At 47.8% G+C, this 16,199-nt stretch overlaps 2 long non-coding RNA genes and 1 other non-coding gene across 3 annotated transcripts; 2 read left to right on the top strand and 1 right to left on the bottom strand.

Moving 5' to 3' along the window:
• Window positions 1–1,400: 1,400 nt before the first annotated feature.
• Window positions 1,401–1,473, bottom strand: TRNAA-AGC. The gene has a single exon. It is a non-coding gene; the product is annotated as a tRNA-Ala (tRNA).
• A 1,440-nt stretch (window positions 1,474–2,913) lies between these two features.
• On the top strand, window positions 2,914–5,241 carry LOC120651808. The gene is made up of 2 exons (XR_005666327.1): window positions 2,914–3,392; window positions 5,204–5,241. It is a non-coding gene; the product is annotated as an uncharacterized LOC120651808 (long non-coding RNA).
• On the top strand, window positions 3,601–4,952 carry LOC120651810. The gene is made up of 2 exons (XR_005666328.1): window positions 3,601–4,573; window positions 4,656–4,952. It is a non-coding gene; the product is annotated as an uncharacterized LOC120651810 (long non-coding RNA).
• Window positions 5,242–16,199: the final 10,958 nt, after the last annotated feature.

The raw sequence follows: 16,199 nt of genomic DNA on the forward strand, positions 1-16,199 counted from the left end.
TACCCGCGGCCGATGAGACGCACACGTGTCGTGGGGACGGGGTTGTCTACGGCTTTGTGTGGGACGGGGCCACCTGCCAGTGCCGGGGCAAGAACTTCGCAGAAATCACGGTGTTCCAGCTTCCAAGCGGGCCCAGTACACATCTCGATGCTAGTATACTCCGGATCAACGCTAAATGAATTGCGGAACCCATGAACCACAACCCTACAGAAGCTTCATGGACAATTCAAGCGGCAGGCTTTCAATCAGTGTCTATGGCTTTGAACTTTAAAATTGTGAGAAAATTATAGCATCACTCTGTTCGGCTGGTGACTGATGCTGATTTGTTATGAAAAAAGTAATGCTGGCTGGCTGTGGCTGGTGGCTGGTGCTGATTTGGTGTAAGAGAAAAATACTATTGGTTTGTTGCAGCCGAACAGAGTGGCAGAACTGTCCCTTTTAATTTAATTATCTACAAGCCCCTCAAAACTTTTACTCTCCAGCACTGTTCTTATTGTGATGTAGATGAACAGTTTTTTTTAGCTCAGTTGCTTTCTTCGGTAATAAGATTCCTAGGTTACTTTCTCATGGGAAAACACCAGGACCAAAGTAACAGATACAGTGACGAGGTCTACAAGCTGGCAAGTGTATGTCCAGTGTAGGTTCAGTAACTTTGTATATTGTTACATAGGTTTTCAACGGTGCGTGTAGCTTCACAGTTCAATTGTTCAGAGCTGGCAAGTGTTCAACCATATGTCGTTTGTGAGAACCGTCCAATTTGATACTATTTTAAACGAACCGCCGGTCATTATCATCCAGATGAGAGTTAACACATGCTTGCCGGAGAGCGTGCCACGTGTTATCCCACATCTAGAGATGCGAATAACCGACACGTCATTCATCCAAAATAATATCAAATCCGGTAGTCCCGGTATGTGCTCCAACATACGTCCAGAATCAGCATATGCACATACCGTTTACAATCGAATGCATCGCCAAAATCCACAAAGAGTAATTTTTACACACTTAATATTACAAGTTTAATATAGGTGGGTTTCAAACTTCGCTTATAAGCCTTGGGCTCACGATAGTCATATTAAACAGAGACATAAAGTTTATTGCATTTACATGTTCTCACGAAGCTCTGCTTTTACAGTTTTTCTACCTCTGTGTCCTCTCCAAATGTGTGCCGGATTAGTAATGTTGACTTGGTTTTATTTGCAGGATCAAAGCAAAACATATCAAGACGCAAGCAGAGATTGCAGCACAGGAAAAAAGCTCTGCTTTTACAGTTTTTCTACCTCTGTGTCCTCTCCAAATGTGGGCCGGATTAGTAATGTTGACTTGGTTTTATTTGCAGGATCAAAGCAAAACATATCAAGACGCAAGCAGAGATTGCAGCACAGGAAAAAAAAGATATATGGAGATGCGGGGTATCGATCCCCGTACCTCTCGCATGCTAAGCGAGCGCTCTACCATCTGAGCTACATCCCCAACTTGCTTAATTAATACACTGCTAATTATTAATTAGTTAATTACCGTAATGCATGAGCTGCGCCCGGTCCACCAAGGCTCACGGCGCCCCAAGGGGCCTCTGCAGAGTGCCAAAATCCCCTCCGTCGGCCGTCGCCAGCAGCCAGGATCCTCGGGTTAGGTTCGTCCGTGTGACATGAAGCTAGCCTCCGATCACCGGTGTTTGAAACGACGTGTCAGGTGCTTCTCCTTCTCGTTCCCCAGCGTCACACGGACACCAAAAATTCCCCTAGAAAAGAAGACGGATTTGGGAGCGCGACGCGCGCTTTCGGCCAGGAGGCGAGGTGAGCTCGGAGGCCGAAGGCAGCATTGCCAGCATCGCCCGGACCTTGGATGCGCGGACATCCCCGAGAGAATGCTGGGTTTCTTGCTGGGCCGGAAGGCGAGACAGAGTGCCCGTTTCCTTTATTCATTGGTCAAGTACCGCCTCGGCCCAACACGCCTGCACGAAATCACGAGAAGTTAGCACTGAACAGTACCGGTCTGTTTGGCGTCGAACAAAGCTCATGGCGATCCTTTTCCAAAACGTTCCAAAATCATCAGCTGACGAAACTCAGGCCACGACGACTCCTTAACTTTCTTGCAGTTGCAGCAGAGAAGTGCAGAGAAGCCACTTTGATCCACATAGACTGATCCATACTATACAGTTCAAAATAATCCTCACTCCGACTAACCCTTGGGCAACTTTTTATGACTAGACCCGGAACTCGTTCTCGGTGTGAATTGATTCCATGCGGTGCCCGTCAGGAAATTGCCGGTGATTCATTTGATGCAGCTCCAAATCGAACATCTCTCATACCAATATTGTTAACAGCAGGTAGCCGGAATAGGGTTGGATTTGAATTCGGAAGTACAGAGCACGAGGTTTAGGAAGAGGGCAAAGTTTCAGATTGATTTGGTTTTGTTTGCTATACAAGTCAGTGTCACCTCCTCCTCCTATTACATATTCCTTACATGGGCTTAGCCCAGCGCGTACTAACCCATTCTGGGCCTTAGCCCTTAGGACTCGATCTTTAGGCTTCCGAGGTCGAAGTAACTAACATGTTCCGGTCATCATCAACCATGTTCCGGTGTTCGGATACGGTCGTGCCGACGGGACCTATTCCTACAGTAACTAGGAGTAGGTCTTTGGGAGTACTAGTATATTTGACGAGCACGGCGTCCAAAACTTCAAACCAAACGTGCCCCAGTTGATCAAAATTCAGAGCCCGTCCAGATTAATCGCCTTCAATCTGGACGTAACCGGCAGAACCAGTTCAATTCAACACCACCCGTGCGTTCCAAGCAGGAACACGACGGGAGCCAAGCCGTCCACCTGCCCACGTCACGCCGGACTCAGCGAACCGCTTCTCTTCTAGAAGCCTATAGAGGCTAACTCAACTGTCCGTCGGGGCCAGGCCCAGCCGCGCAGTCAAACTCAAACCGGAAGGCCGCGTCGCCGCCCGCAACGGCCCCACCGCGGACACGGTTTATCCAATCCAGGCAAGCATCCCCACCACCGCCACGATCACGAGGGCCGCGATGCGGCGGCGAGAACTAGGGGCGCGCGTCCAGACGTCGTCCTCTCCCGCGCTTGATCACTCCGCCCCGCCCGCCATCGCCTCCTCGTCGCGGGCGGAGGGTTCCAGGGAGGACCGGGACTCGGGAGGAGCGAGGTCGTCACCGCAGGGCGGCGGCATGGGCCAGTGCGCGACGCGGGGAGGGGGGGAGGAGGGGGTGCCTGGCCGTGGCGCGGGAGCAGCGGTCCCGGTTCTACATCTTCCGCCGCTGCGTCGCCATGCTCGTCTGCTGGCACAAGTACAAGAAGATCTGAACGTTCCCTTCAGTTCAGCCTCGCCTTCGATTATTATCCTCTCCGGTCTCCGCCCGCCCGGGAATATGTAAACTTATATCGCTGGAAGTTTTGGAGGCCTGCGGGAGCCTCTCGCTGTTTTCTCCATTCACGTTGCGGCGCGTAGTTGCTGCTGCTGCACACAGTGGTACAGGACGGCCACGCATACACCATGTGTCGCAAGTAGGCCGGACGCGTCGGCTCTACGCACGGTGCGGAACGGAGACCTACGTGTCGTCCTTGACCGTGGAAAGAATCCATCCGCTCCGCATGGTTTGCCTCGCCGCGCGGCCGTCGCCCCTCACGCCTCACACATGCCTTTTGCGTCATCGCCAGGGTCCTCGAGCTGACACTAGGCTAAACCTCACGGCCGTCCTCACCACGGGTCCACGGTAAGCTCCTCCTCCGCCGTGTACTGAACTCGACCACGGCGAGCTCCTAACACCGCGTCTGTACGTCTCCGATCGAACACACCCTGCTTCCTCTTCTTCCACAACACCTGAATCGACGGGGCCTCTCGATGCAAAAGGCCGGGCCCAGGGAGTGGAGCGCGGTGCGCCGGAATCGATCCATCGAGGACTGGCATCAAGCATTCAAGCTCCACTGTAGTAGCACCATCTCCGGTCATCTTCGGAGTTAGGACCAATCACTGCCTTCCGTGTCCTTCAGCTCAAAGAAGCTCCGCCAACAGCTAGCTCCACAAGCGCTGGCTTTTGCATCAACCACGCTGGCCCTGCTCATGGTTGTATTTGCCATCATCACTACAGACAGTGTCAAGTCGCTTCCTCCCTCCTGCTCAGCTCTCGATCTCCACGGCGTTTGCATCCCGCCAGCAAAGTTAGGAGAGGTAAGGACTGCCCTTGATTCATTTATTATTTTTCTTTTGTTAGTTATATATTTAATTCTTTCATGCTCTGCTCGATTCTGGATCTGCTGCACTTACCAAAAAATGGTGTATTCTAAGGTTCAGTCATCCCATTATCCAAGCAGTGTCAAGTTCTTTACCAAATGAGCTACTTATACGTAGCTTTGTTCTGACGTAGCTTTGTTCTGACACAAATTAAAGTTCATCTCTGTGGTTTGTCAAACAGCAGTAAGCAATGCCAAGCAAAAAAATACCAAGAACTGCAACTTTCAGTTAGTACCTTCACTATTACAACGCCATACAGAGTGCAGAAAAATATGCCGCCTCATATGATGACCATGGAATTGACATCTTCTAATATAGAGGTGCATGTGTTTCATTTATGAGATGTATTTTCCTTTTTGACAAAGGATAGCTGCTGACAATAGTTTGAAAAACATGATGAAGGCACCCCCTAGAGCAGCATGGAGCAGTCATTAAGTGATACATTATTCATCTGTACCTTATGCCATATATGTGACCTATTGCTGTTTCATTTTGAATTGATACCTTTTCTCATATGTATGAGTAGATTTTGAAAAGGTGAAAGATGTCATTTAAGTTATGCAGGAACTGTACTGAAGTGAGGCTTCAATAGTATTCTTACCACAAAGAATGCTGTAATGTGTTAAAACCTCTTGATTGACTACACGACATGCTACATTTTGTGACTAGGCAATGCTGTAGTCACTTATGCTTTGCAAATCCTATGATTCTTTAAGTTTCTTTAGCCTTTGCAATCTAAATAACTGGCTATTAATCCATCTTTATGATTAAACTACTATTCATACCTTCCATACAATTCAAAAGTCTGCCTGTTTTTAAGTATAATTGTTGTATGTTCAAAAGGGGGTAAAAAATGCTACACTCGGATACAATTGTCAGGCACAACGACTACACTAATGAGAACCCCCTCTCCGACAGGTGCAGCGTTAGCGCGCCCACCTTCCTAGTAGTCTTTGTAACTGTAATATAAATCTCGTTGTCATGCATCGCCCCGTCCCCCTTGTACATATTTCTTCCTAATTTTCCGTGCTAATCGGTGGGTTCTGAGGAACAAGAGTACTCTATCCTGCTTGTGATGAGTGAATTGTCAACCGTGCGGTGTGATCGTGCGCTTGGTCCTTGGATTGCAGGTACACGGGCGTCGAGTGTCGACGGGGAGCTGCCGTGGAGGTGCTGTGGCCGATGGACCGTGCGGTGGACGGCGGTGAAGGGCAGCCGGGACCGGAGCTCGGACCGGGCGGCAGCTGTGGCGTCCACTCCTGGATCGAGGGCGCAAGCGGCGACAGAAGGCGGGTTTCTTGGTTTGCGCCACAAAACCAAGGAGGCAGATGGCGGTTGAAGACGCCAAGTCGTGGAGGCACGGGCGTCGGTCTCGGGACTGACGGAGGCGACGGGCGTCGACGGCGTCTAGGGCCTCGCTGCGGGCGAGGAGGTGACGGGCGTCGGGCGGCGTCTAGGGCCGTCAGAAGGCCGAGGCGGGAACGGCGTCTAGGGCCACGGCGTGGAGGCGGGAATCTTCCCGCGCGTGAGGTTTTGGCGGTTTTCTCAAAACCGGCCACCTATCCGGGTTTCGCGGACCCTCCAAAACCGCAGACTGGATCTCCATCAAGACGGCGGCATCGCAGAGAAGACTTCGTTCCGAAGAAAGAACCTCGGCCGTCGGATGAGATCGTGTACAGGGGGTGCTGCAGGCCAACCGGTCTGACCGGTCCCTGGCACCGGTCTGACCGGTCTAATCAACCGGTCTGACCGGTCCAGCATACCGGTCTGATCGGTCCCGCGGGTATAAATACCCCTTCACTTGTGTTAGATTAATTGCGGCTTTTGTAATCTACTCGTGGACACCTCTGTTCTCCAGGCCGCCGCCCCTGTGTCTTCCTCCCCCTATTCCTCTCTTTAGAGTAGATTTGTCCATGGATTTGTGAGACTTTGTATTGGATGTGATTGGGAAAGGAGGCCCCATCCTCCTTGTGCCCTCTGGGCTTTTGAATCAATCCAATTCTGTCTCTCTTGTGCTTTTTGTGATGGATTTTCGTTTCGAGTTGGATGCATTTGATTGCGACGTTTCGTAGAGCTCTTTGGAGTGATTCCCGTGCTTCTAGCTACGTGCCAAATCTTCTGGAATCACGAGCTCATCAGAATTGAAGTTCTTGAGTATTTGAGAAAACCCCAATCCCTTTTGATCTGCCCCACAATTATCAAGATTCGTTGATCTTTAGGCCGAGATCTTTTGGGGATATGTTCACGGGGTAGGGGCGAAGCAATCCCCCAAGTTTCATCGATTTTCATGGTCGTTTGGTCGAGATTCACCGTTTGAATCAAAGATTTTCGGGGTTTTCTGGGTGCCACCGGTCAGACCGGTCAGACCGGTCTGCTTGATTTTGAACAGACACGATCGGTCAGACCGGTCCAGCGCACCGGTCAGACCGGTCCAGGCAGATCAGTTCTGTAGTTTTTCAGTTTTGCTTCCGATTTGCTTCGAGATTTCGCTCGCTTGTTCGAGGCCTTTTGTGTTGGTTTAGCTTTTCAATAGCTACTCTAAACTTTGTTCAGAATGCTTGAGGGTTTGGGCGATTTTGGAACATAGGCCGACGATTCGAATTTCGAAGAAATTTTGATCGGCTCCCATTCACCCCCCTCTGGTCGCCGGCTTCGGTCCCACAATTGGTATCAGAGTTTGGTTGAGGTTTTCAATACCTTAACCGGTTCGAAAATCACTTGGCGACCATGGCGAGTCTTGGTAAGATCCCGGTGTTTTCCGGCGAGGACTATGCCTACTGGAAGGTTCGCATGAGAGCCTTCTTGCAGAGCATGGGAGCCGAGGTCTGGGAGATTACCAAGAACCAGCTTTACGAGGTGCTGGCTGTTCGGACCACGCCTCTTCAGGTGACCCAGCACGAGGCTAACGCCAAGGCCGTCAATGTCTTGTTCGCTGGCGTTTCTCGTGCGGAGTTCTCACGCGTCCAGGGTTTTCAGGAAGCCCACAAAATTTGGACGTGTCTTGAGAACTACCACGAGGGTACACCTCAGGTGAAGGCCAGACTGTTCGAGACTCACCGGCGTGAGTACGAGAACTTCACACAGGAGCCGGGTGAGAGCATTGACCTGATGTTCAGTCGTTTTCAGTCGATTGTGAACAAGGTCAATGCGAACAGATCTGCTGGTGCTCTTGAGTACACAGAGCACGAGAAGGCTCTCAAGTTGCTCTACGCACTTGACCGCTCTGTGTGGGATCTCAAGGTGAACACGATCATTGAGTCTGCAGGCTATGAGACTCTGACTGTGAACGAGCTTTTCAGCAAGCTCAAGGCCACGGAGGTGGATAACCAGACACGAGCCAAACTCAATGGTGCCCCTCCTTCCAAGAGCGTCGCTCTTGTGACTGGCCCAGGTGGATCGAGCTCTAACGCTAACTCTGCTCTTGACTTTTCTCTTGCCTCTTTGTCTTCTGTTTCAGATGAGCAGCTGGAGACGCTGGGCGACGACGACTTGTGCCTCCTCATCAGCAAGTTCCAGCGAGTCTACCACAACAGGCAGAGGAAGAAGAACCCCGGGTGCTACAACTGCGGCGATCTGAACCACTTCATCGCCGATTGCCCCAAGAAGTCCGGCGGTGGCCAGAACAACTCCTTCGACTACTAACGCCACCGCGACCGCGACGAGGGAGGCTCCAACAAGGAGCGTCGGCACCACAAGCACCGCAGTCATGACCGGGGAGGACGCTTCGACAAGGAGTCGCTCAAGAAGCGCTTCCAGTACAAGGCCAAGAAGCGGGAGAAGGCCTTGCTGACGCAGCTCAGCGACCTCGACAAGAGCTCCGACACCAACCGCTCTTCTTCACCGACCTCCGATGACGACGACAAGAAGAAGAAGAAGCAAGACAAGGAAGCCACCGGCTTCATCAGCCTTTGCTTGGCGGCCGGTCAGGCAAGAGCTTCTGCACCATGGCTGGCGAAGCCAATGGTGCTCGTGCGTCTTCGGGTGGACATGCTACACCGACGCACTCCGGCTCTTCTCCTGGATCCGAGAGCGATTCAGAGGTAAACTCCATGATCGACCTGCTTGATACAGAGGTTAGAGAGTTGTACGCCGCTCTCGACAACCAGAAGAGGCTGCTTAAGGAAGCAGCTAGAGAGCGTAGAAAGCTTAGGGCTGAGCTGGCTTGTGCTAGGGAGAAGTCTAGTGAGGATGAGTGCGCTGGCTGCATATCTCACATGAACGATCTTGTTGCTCTCCGTGCCAAGCATGATGAGAACGTCGCGAACTTAGATGTTGCTAAGATTTCACTTGCTGACGTGTCTCATGAGCTCGCTAAGGCCAAGCATGAACTAGAACTGGTTAAGAATGCTCCTATTGTTAGCGATGTGCTTGAATGCGAGGAGTGTCCTATCTTTAAGTCTGATCTAGCTTCGTTGCAGTCTAAGTCTGAATGCGAGGTGTGCTTAAAGAACCACCGAAAGCACCTCCGCAGAAGCAGGTTTGGGTTCCAAAGCCCAATTGGCTGAGGAACTCCCTCGACACGCTCCCTGCTGCCATAGCCCAGGTTGCCCAGAAGAAGAGGGATGCTCCTCCCCGTCCGCAGGCTAGGCCTCCACCTCCCAAGCGTGAGGTGAGGTACCACTGCGAGTTCTGTGACAGAGAAGGTCACCTGGAGGAGTTTTGCTTCAGGAGGAAGCGGACTGTGAGGAGAGAGCAGGAGAGACGGAACGCGGACATGTACTCTGCTCGGGTGCATGGTCCTTCTCGGCGTGGTGATAGGCGAGATGCTAGGGCGCGCCGTGTAGGTGGAGGTCAGGAGACGGTGGTGGTTACCGTGCTCCAGCGGGTGGTCGCTTTGCCGGTCGTGCTCCTGGTTGTTTTCAGTACGACTATGGACCATGGGACCGAGGCTTTGGAGGAGGTTTTGAGACTCCACGTTTTCCTCGCGGTGGTGTTCGTCAGTCACGCGGTAGACGGGACGGGGGATACGCTTTGTCTGGTTTTGCTAACCCTTCTGTAGAGCAAATAGCTCGACACTGGTTTGCTTCTCACTTTGCTAACCCCAGTGTTGAGACATTTGCTCACCCTTTGTCTCACTATTGATGTGCAGGTCGGAGGCTTGGAGAACAGGTGGATCATGGACTCTGGTTGTTCGCGCCACATGACCGGAAATGACAAATGGTTCTCCAGCCTCACCCCGATGCGCTCAAAGGAGTACATTGTGTTCGGGGATAATGGAAGAGGAAAGGTATGTGGACTTGGCGCTGTTCGGATTTCTGATCGCTTTACCCTGAGAGAAGTTGCTTTGGTTTCGAACCTTGGTTTTAATTTGCTCTCTGTTTCGCAACTTCTTAATGAGGGGTTTGAGGTTCGCTTTAAGGAGGGTTGTTCGCGTGTTCTTGATTCCATAGGAGATTTGGTTTGCCGGATTTCACCTCGCAATCGAGTTTTCTTGGTTGACTTCTCTGGAACTCCTTTTGGTCCTTCTCATTGCTTGATGGCTGGTCCTTCTTCTGATTTATGGAAGTGGCATAGGAGACTTGGACATTTGAGCTTCGATTTGTTGTCGAGACTGAGCTCACTTGGCCTGATCCGAGGATTGCCCAAGTTGAAGTATGAAAAGGACCTTGTTTGCCCTCCGTGTCGCCACGGGGAAGATGATTGCCGCTTCTCATCCGCCTGTTAATCAGGTGATGACCGCTCACCCTGGAGAGTTGCTACACATGGACACAGTTGGTCCTTCTAGTGTGATGTCTGTTGATGGGAAGTGGTACGTGCTTGTGATTGTGGACGACTTTTCTCGCTATTCTTGGGTCTTTTTCATGAGAACCAAGGATGAAGCTTTCGAGTTTGTTCGAGACTTGATCTTGAGGTTGAAAAACGAGCTACCCCAGGCCATGAGAGCGATTCGCAGTGATAATGGCACAGAATTCAAAAACGCTCGTTTTGACGCCTTTTGCAGTGATCAAGGGCTTAAACATCAGCATTCTTCTCCCTACACTCCACAGCAGAATGGAATTGTAGAGCGGAAGAATCGGACGCTGGTTGAGATGGCGAGGACGATGCTCGATGAGCATAGGACTCCTCGCAAATACTGGGCTGAGGCGGTTAACACCGTTTGTTATGTGTCCAACCGCATTTTCTTGCATGCTTTCATGCACAGGACCTCTTATGAGTTGCGGTTTGGACGCCAGCCCCGTGTTGACCATCTCAGAGTTTTCGGTTGCCGGTGCTTTGTGCTGAAAGATGGAAATCTTGATAAGTTTGAGTCTCGCTCGTCTGACGGTGTGTAGACCACCAAAAGTAAACATATGCATCCCAATTCTCCGCGGCCACTCGACTCGCCCTAAGGGGTGGGTAGAAGTTCTGTACTTTCAAAACAAGGCAGTACTCGGCTTACCGGTTTCGACTACCTCCTACTCCCGGCATGTGGTTAGTACAATTCAATCCCCGATCAGCACTGCCGACAACGACCGGTCCTTAACCGACTCAGACGGGGTTAAGACAACCAGGAACTCGGTCCTTCTGTCATACCTATACATCATCATCTCTCCCCGTCCGGTCTCACATTTCCATATCACATTCAATAACTCAGAGACTGTAATATAAATATAGATCACTTATATCTCGCGAGTAACCGGAAATTACTCGACTTCTAAATATCCTATATCTCGCGAGTGACAAGAAGTCACTCGACTTCTATCGTGAACTTATTAAGCATAGTATTTCTATCATCCTATACATACTAGTATAACTCAAGGAAACCAAGGGATCATGCAACTAGGGTCCAAACAACTCCTAAACGTAATGCACAAGTAATAGATACATATATATGTGTCATAATTTAAAATAATAGGATGTGCACCGGGGCTTGCCTTGACTCTGCTGCTCGCCACTAGGGTCGGCTGGGCCTGGGGCCGCCTCTTCACGAACCTCCTGTTGCGGGGCTTGCCCCTGCGACTCCTGTGGCTCCGCAACCACCTCGTACACCACCTCCTCCGCGGCGGCTGCTACACGTGTGCATATGCATATGACATGAGAATGGATGTATGATTTATAAAAATTATAAGTAACCTATATCCGAATTAATTTCTAATTAATTGCACCAACAACTACCTATTTAACCCTCTCAGCCACTGCCCTACCGGTCAGACCGGTACCCCATACGGGTCAGACCGGTCCCATTTAACTTAACCACGACACTGGTCAGACCGGTCCTACCCAGACCAAAACCAGGATTCTTGGCGCGGCGAAAATCGCCCACTAATTCCAATATCCTTCTAGGAACTAGTTCCAGGGTGCCATTGGAGGTGTTTGACCAGAGGGAATCACCTAAGATCATCTAGAAAAGGAGATCGACTCATCCCTAGCTAAAGTACCTTGGATAGGCTTCTCCCCCATGAAGAACTTGAGATTCCACGTTTTTCCCGGGAAGGAGCACCGGAAGAGGATGATCCTTAACCGATTTGAAGCTCTCCCCGGCCTTGGATTGAGTGGAAAAGGGGAACCTTTGGAAAGGGTTTTTGGGGAGAGGGGAGCTCGGGGAGGGAGCGTGAGGGAGCTGAGGGCGGTGTGTGAGGATGAGTGAATTGGTGAGAGTGAGAGAGAGTGCGATTTCAATGCTGTGGGCCCAAAACGATTGACCCAGGTTTGACCGGTCAGACCGGTTGCCCTTACCGGTTAGACCGATCCAGCCAGACTGACAAAGAAACTTCTAACTTATGGTTTGTCGCTTAAACTTGAAACTAAGAGTCATGATTAATTTAATTAGAGTGGATAAATATCTGGACATTAAAATCCTTCCCCCTAAAAGAAATCTCGTCCTGAGATTTAATGGAGACGTTAAATGGAGTCCCTGCGAGGTTGTGCCATGGTGGAGTTCGGGAGTCATCCCCAACATTCGTCGGGGTATGTACACACACGATGGTGATATCAATCTACTCTTTATTCTAGTTGTCTCGACTTTGGTCTGCTTCAATGTATGCTTTCTTTCTCATATGTGATGCATCCATATGTTCATAGTAAGATTAGATCTATTCGTGTTGATTAGACTTTAGCTAGTTGGTTGATTACCCCGGTGTGGTGACAGCATGGCGGAGGGAAAAGTTCTAGCGATGACATGATGTGGAATAGGATCGATGGCGAGTACCATGGGAGTCGTTGCGCGGCCACCAAGAGGAGGAGCTTCGAGTAAGAGCACTTGGTGGGCGTTTGGGGTAAAGTTTTAGGAAACCTTAGGCGTCGACACGCACCTCGCACTGGTGACCTTGGGAAAGTAGGCCGCTTGCGAGCCGTCTTTCTGAGAGATGATTTCGTGTACCTTTAGTTGAGATGCAATCTATGTTTTGATCACATTTTTTACTAGAACTGTACCTAGAGACGATAGGCCCTAGCTCCTTGGTTGTGTTATCTCATCTACGGTTGTGGGTCTGATGAACACTTATGCTTCATTCATATCTATCAATTGTTCAGTTTATATGCAATCTTCGCTTCATGTTTAGGATAGGTTCGATAGATTAGATGATAAACTCTAGTCGGTTCGCTTCCGATCCACGGATTGATAAACCTTTTGGGAGTACTCTAAGGGAAAAGCTACCACGATCCGTGCGCTTGCGGTACGTAAATTGGGGCTCTAAGGAGAGACGAATAGAAACGTGACGAGAACAAGGTGAAGGAGATGAGGATGCCAACAATGAAGAGGAGCTTGGGCTGTGGTTTCGTCAAGCATACATGATCGAATTCAGAAGCTCAAGACAAAATAAGGGCCCCAAGGACGTTGGCAAAGGAAGGCACGAGTGACAACATTCAACACATGAAGATGTTAAGAGCGAACCACGATGGATTACTAAAGGCGTCATCAATACAAGTTGCATGGACAATTCGAATTCTCGCATGAAGGACCATGGCTTCACATCAATGAGAAGGTATGTGAGAAAGTCAAGCTCTATGACTTTAAATGAAGCGATTTGTGTGAGGCAACCCGTTCATTTTATTTATCTATTTATATATATTAATATGACCATCTACATTGCACTCTTTAATCGGAATATCAAGTAACATTATACCATTGCTCTAACAAAAACCACAACTTCATGTTGTTCATTCTAAATGTTATTGAGGGAGCACTTTGTTATTTGATCTTGGGAAACTTGTAGACCTTTTTGTGTGCCTATTAGTGTTTAGAGTCTTTTTATTTGTGTCCTTTTAGAGGGAAATATGAAGTGTTGCACCGCTCTTTGATTCTAAACTTGTGGCTAGTTAACTTAGACTAACTTTTTGTTTTGTTTTAGACCACCTCATCATGTCATATCATTTTGTTCACCCACCTCGTGTTGCATTGCATACCATGTTGTTCGTCTCACCCTTGCATTGTATTGCATGTTGTATTTAAAAAAAAACTCTTTTTTTAAAAAACATTGACTAGCCTCACTTTTGAGATCCTAAAACCCTTAGGAAAACCACTCATAGAGCAATCCTAAAACCATAGGTTATGTTTTTCTTTCAAAAAAAATCTAACTTTTGTTTCTCTCTAGTTTTTTGAAACCACCTTAGATAGAATTTCTATACCCAACACTCTCTCTTCAAAATTTTTGTTTTAAGCTAAAAATATAGGAAACCCATAAACCTACTTCTAAAACCTTGTTAGCTCGGTTGCTTGGTCCTTTTTCGATAAATAATCTTTTCATTGACAAAAGCCTAACTTCTTATGAAGTGTCGCGAAGGCTTTTTGTCACTCTTAGCAATTGTTTTTGAATATGCTAGTTGCGGAACAACATCGAAATGTCCTTTCAACCTCGCTAACACTTGTGTTTGCTAACTTTGCATTTGCACTTTGCATCCATTCCATTGTTCATGCCCTCATTTTGTTAGCTTGGTCTCAATCTTATTGATGTATGCTTTCCTATCCATGTAATGCTTATCATGATAGCATTTATCTTTTGCAATCTTGTGTAAACATGGTGTTTAAACTTGTTTGCGGACCTCCATCTTTAAGCTATTTTGACCAAGATAGCAATTCATTTTCGTCTCATTCACATACACACACCTCCCACTTGCATTCACATACACCCATTAGGTTTAATTTTCACTAGACTAATTATGCCACAAGTTAAGTATCTTAGGGGATGTTTTTGGTTTGTTGGCAATTGTTTCTACTCAAAACTATCACCTTGGGGGTAGATTGTGCACTTGAATTATTTTGCAGGCATGACAAAGCATTCCCATGAATTCGTGATCAAAGAAGAAATCAAATTCGTCAACACCTCCAAAGTTCGAGAGCAAGACCCGCTGTTTTCATCAAATTTTGCACATGGACAGAGATGTACAAGGAAGAAAATATTGATATTCAGAAGAATCATGAAATTCCCGTTCCAACGCATCTAAGATCAATGAATTTGAAGACCCGTACAAGGAGATATGGCAAGAACATTGGACGTTGCGCGTTCTGAAATTCGTCGGGACAGATTGCAGTGCTGGGATGAAATGAACATAACTCTCTTGTTCGGAATCAATTTTGGGAGAATGAGGACTCATTGGAAAGGAAAATTCATGCACTTCGCAATGGAGGAATGTTTCAGTACATGTTCTGTTCTGGAAATCGAAAGAAAAATTCGTGAAGATGAGGCAGCAATAGGACAATGAGGAATTGAAGGAGGCGACGACGATGTGAAGCAATGATTGGAACCATGACTTAGTACAAGAAGAAGTTGAAGAAAATTGAGGCAACAAAGGTGAAGACACATTGAAGATGATATTCATACACATGAGGGAAGGACTTCAAGAATTGCAAGATGGTCCATCTTCTCCTTCCACGCCTAGCATCATGCTAAGCATGGGGGAGAATTTCGTGGACAAAGAAGAAAGATCTCATGGAGTAAGATAATCACGGTTGCCACAAGGTGCTCATGATTCTTTTTCCATGCTTAGCACAATGCTTAAGTATGGGGGAGGCCGCGCTACACTTCATTACGAGCATCGAGAAGGACGGTAATTCTTCCTCAACTCTCTCTTTTTCTAAATGCTTGTACATATATGCCTTCAACCATAGATGCAACCTTTGTATATCTCTCCCTATAATAATATGGCTACTAGGAGTACAACCTAGATTTGTTTTTGTTTTCAATGAATGATAACCACCATCACCTTGAGCTCACCACGATGATATTCTTATATGCTCTTGCTTATGGAAAAGTGATGAAAGTTGCTGCTTTGTTTTACCTACGCTATGTTGTATATGACTTGACCATTTGCTCTCAATTAAATGGAATTAAAATGATTAAATACCGGCTCTTTTATTTGTGGAGGTTAAATGACTAAATTCTAGACCCACATATTCTATGTTGCTCTTTGATTTAAGTCTACCGATGACCTTACACCTGGTGTTGTTTAATTTGAAAACTTAATTCCTATGCTATCTACATTTGTGAATCTCTTGCAAAGTTCTACGTACCAAAGCCTATACTTACATATTCTTTCATGATGAAACCTTTAGATTGCAAACTTATATTTTGATGAGTTGGATTAAGATTGATTTCTTTGGTATGAGACTAAGAAGCTGGTCATTCCGTTTTTTTTGTGTAACCTTCTTTTTGCTAGCCTATTTATCCATGCATTGTGAGTTTCTACTTCGGGAATTTTGCAAACCTCGCTGGATATCCACCCTAAACCAAAAATATATTTTTGTGATTACCTCCTTGACCACAACCCAATTTGAGTATGGATTATCATTTTGACGGAATCAAAAGAATCAAGGGCACCATATAAAGAAAAGTTTTGGGAGACAAGGCTCCCCGGAGATTCAAGAGGTTCTACAAAGAAGAAGGTGAATTTGAGATACTTACCCTAGCTAATTGGTTCTCCTACTATTCATACTCGAGGACGAGCATTTGTTCAAGCATGGGGGGATGGCTGGGTAAGTATTCTATGTTATCAAAAGTTCTAAGGAGCAAAAAGAAAGAAAAAGAGAAA

The sequence above is a fragment of the Panicum virgatum genome, chromosome 9K (genome assembly GCF_016808335.1).
Source record: "Panicum virgatum strain AP13 chromosome 9K, P.virgatum_v5, whole genome shotgun sequence".
Lineage (NCBI taxonomy): Eukaryota > Viridiplantae > Streptophyta > Magnoliopsida > Poales > Poaceae > Panicum > Panicum virgatum.